Source organism: Plasmopara halstedii, assembly GCF_900000015.1.
Source record: "Plasmopara halstedii genome assembly, contig: Scaffold_42, whole genome shotgun sequence".
Lineage (NCBI taxonomy): Eukaryota > Oomycota > Peronosporomycetes > Peronosporales > Peronosporaceae > Plasmopara > Plasmopara halstedii.
The window spans coordinates 29482-33545 of record NW_020186963.1 but is presented as its reverse complement, the minus strand read 5'-3'; positions in this window follow the sequence as shown (position 1 = coordinate 33545).

The window sequence follows — 4064 nt, the reverse complement described above, 5'->3', positions numbered from 1 at the left end:
TCTAGCGCTTAAGTTCAGTACTGTTGGCCAAGATAACACTGGAAACAAAAATGGCGTCGGAATTGTACTTGCCCTCCAGCTTTATGACATGCTGCTGTATCACACGCATGGCGTTTTACCCAGCACTAGCTGCTATACCAACAGCAGTGACAACCTTCTGCGCTTCCCAAACAAAACAAAGTGGCGAAGAGGATCCACAAGATAACGGGACTTCCCGGCCGGAGTTAGAGCAGATATGACAGCATACACTGATTGCAGCGGGGCTGCCGTAGCTCTTTGGTTAGAGAAGGCTAGGCTAAAGTCACCGACCTTACGTTCTATACTAGAACCAGTACGAGTATAATGGATTGCAATCCGCTACCTCCAAGAGTACTCAAAACCTTAACGCAATGTAAATGTACTCTTCCGTTTAAAATTGAAACTGTATTTATTTATTTATTTTGCGGCAGAGCCGCCTATATCTAAAACCTTAGGGTTTTCCTAATTAAATAGGAACCCTAATTAAAATACATAACTATTGGCAGTACCGCCACATAGTGGCTTCTTGTTACGTTGTAGGCACACTAACTTGTGTAATCCCCACCTTTGTACCATCACATCATCTTGTGTGACCCACTCTTTCATACAAGGGTATGTGTGTTCCCATTACACTCTCCCCAATCAACTTTGTGAATACCCACAATTTACATCTTACTGTCGCCTCATTCGAGGCTCGTGTGTCTGAGACACTGTTAAGTATTGAAGAACATCTTTGAATAACCTCCGCTCAATGAGCCCTATGTCTATGACACGAAAAACACCCATCCTCGCGGGTTCCAAAAGCGCCCGCGGTGAGAGCCCTTCTTCGTCTCCTGCACACGGTGCAACTCCGGACAGTATATCCGCGGCTTCAACGGAAGCGCATTTCAAGCCCTCGGTAGCCGGGTGCCGCACACCGCACCCGCTACGGGGTCGGATTTTCTCGTCAGGGATTTTGAGGAAATCGACGACGAGGCGGATAATCCTATCCCAGGATGGGAAGAAGGGGGGCTAGGTGCGTCAGCGGCGCGACAGTAGCTCAACTCAAACCTTGCGGATATCGTGCCCGTTTTCCGACCTCTTGATTTCCGGAGGATGTGGTATCATTATCAATCGCCTCGACGAGGCACAGGACCAGCAGATGAAGGCTGCTCAAAGGGCGACTTACATGCGCCTGCATCCACGGCCTGTCCTGGACCCTCGTGTGGGATGCTGCTTTCGCTCGGCGGGTCCCGCTACTGAAGTAAAGTGAAGGACGCGATCACCCGGTCGTTGAGTGTCTACGTGGTGGGGCTTCCGGCCACTACACAAGCCGAACCTGACAAACGAAAAGCTCTCCGTGCTCGTTTACGAAATCCCAATGGATATTTACCGCGCTGGATTTTGCACTCAAGGTAAGGCGTTCCTGTACCTGCAATGCGGACTACTCCTGTGGTACTCGCCCTGGCAAAACCGCTGCAGACGATATAGAGCTCTTTGAGTGTTGTAAGCAGCGGCACCGGAAATTTTCTTCGCTGTCTAGCTTACAGCGAAGCTACAATAAAGTGAACGTGCGCGTAAAACGCCATTTTCGATTTGATTTTACCAAACTCAAGGCGCAACGCCGACTTCCTACGTATTGTCGCCATGCGACATATTGAATAATCCATCACGCTCCCGCGAGCTCTGTGGTTTCTCAGACTGGTGAGTCTGCAAACCCAGTAGCTTAGGGCCATAGCTTGAGCTCAGCTCATGGCCCTTCGGCTTCCCGGACTACTGCTGAGAAGCTCGGGGCGTACAGAGCGTCATGATCCCTCTGATCATAAGTGTCCACGACGTCTGGGCAGTCTTGCCGAAGTGACATCTCAAACTCCCTCGGAGTTCTTGGAGTTTGGGTATATCCGCCACATAACAAGATATTCGGTTTGACCTTACTGATGACGTCGACCCACAAGGCGCTTCGCGTGGTAGTGGACGTCGCTATTCTCATCAAGAAGAGTCGGCGGCGGACGATGACAACTTAATCAATCGCCGTCCGTTGACTGGCAATGCTTTTCGAGCGTTGGAGGAAAAAATTCGTCGTCATCGGCACTCTGCCGAGCATTCCTCCGAGGTCGCCTGCCGCTGTGCGGAAGACCTCGAGAGGCTGAAGCACTGTGTGCACCGTATGCCTTGCGTCGAGGATTATCGTGCTCTGTCGAAGTGGCTCCTAACCGTCGGGCAGACGAATTCGACGTTTTGTGTGACTGTGAAGCGTCTAGCGCCGTTGGGAACGGGAGTTGTTGCACTCCTTGCTCAGAATAAGTTGTTAGTTTAGCTTCTGGGTAGCCGAGCGCCATTGGGCGCCGCCCCGGCGTCATCGCTCCCGCTATCACTTGCGCTTGATCCCGGTACGGCATAAGAAAATCCACAAAAAACACGGGGTGGGTGCGCAACCTTCTCGAAAGGTTTAACGTGTACGCAAGGCCTCGTTTGGCCACGACCTTAAAAGGTTTAACAAACCGTGGACGGAGATCTGTCCTAGAGACAGCAGAGACTGCGTGTGTAGGAAGGCTTTCCGCATTGATAAAACCAGGTCTCCGACCTCAAAGTTTTCATCATTTCTTCTGCTTCTTCCGTCTGCATCTTCTTTCTTCATGTCGTGGCTTCCAAACATCGCATCGCGAACGTGTCGTAAGACACTCAGTCTGGTAGACAGGAAGACATCGACTTTTTAACGGACAGTGAGGGGGCTGACATCAGCTAGCCGCTAGGCTGCCCCCCCCCCACCAAGCCCTGGACCATGGGATAGCAGCACCAGTGAACTGCGACGATGAACAAGCTTGTTCACGCAGAACGACGCTTAGCCGGAAGACGTGTGCACTGCATTGTTCAGAGTGAACTCCGCAAGTGACAGCATGGCGCTTAAGCACTTCGGCGTCTCAGCGTAGGCGCTGCGAAGAATGTCTTCAACGACGCGGTTTACGCGCTCAGATTGACCATCGGTCTCTAGATGGTCCGCTGTTGACATAGTCAACTTGGTGCCCAGCACCCTGAAGATTGCCGGTCAAAATTTCTCAGTGAAGCATGGGTCTCTGTCAGAGACAAGTGACTCCGGGAGTCCATGTTGTCGAAAGGCACGATCCACAAACAGCGTCGCTGTACGCACACCATCGATGGTATCCGGCACTGCCGCAAGATGAGCCATCTTGCTCAAACGGCCGACGAAGACCACGATACCCGTGTTGCCCGCCAAGTCCAAACACAAAGTCCAAACTCATGGACTGCTAACACCCGGAGGGTACCGGTAAACTGGCCAGCGGCGCCGCCGCATACGGACAGGGTTTCACCCTTTGACACGTCTCACACGTGCGCGCATGTGTGCTCGTCCATTTGTACAACTTTTACCACCAGGAAAATGCAACTCTCAGAGCTGTACGCCTTCTCACGACCGAGATGATTACTGAGTGAGCCTCATAGATGATACAATATTTCACATTTTATTTGTGAGTAGCCACAATTCGTGGTGTCTTCGTCGAATCGGTGCTTTAATACAGCAATTCGCTATCCAACGAGTATCGGTGTAACCGTGCGCGCAAACGCACCGATAGTTTCTTGTCCGAGCTTCCAAACTCCTTGCTTTGAGAGCGTGTAGCAGCGCTACACACATACCATCACCCGCGTATGTGGCTCGATTAAAAACCGTCACTGACGACGTCACCGTCGCGATATGAGCAACTTCATGATCTGTTTTGCGTGACAACTTTCAGCCAAAGAATTCTGTGTTCCTGGCTTATATTGCACCTCGAGAATATTCTTTGAAGAAGGAGAGCCACCTGGTCAGTCTCTGTGAGAGGTGACGCGACTCAGTCGCAGTGCGTAGTGACGCATGATCTTTGAAGATCACGAACGGCTTGAGCCGAGCAGGTGCACCCTAAACATGGCAAGTGATACTTCTTCGCAAGTAATTTCTTGTCATAGACTGGGAAGTTCGTCTCCGCAGCCTTGAGCCGCGATCGCCCCTCAGCGTCTGCTTGCAGTAGTGCGCAGCTGGTGGCAAAGTCCAAAGCACACTAAAAGGACGATCG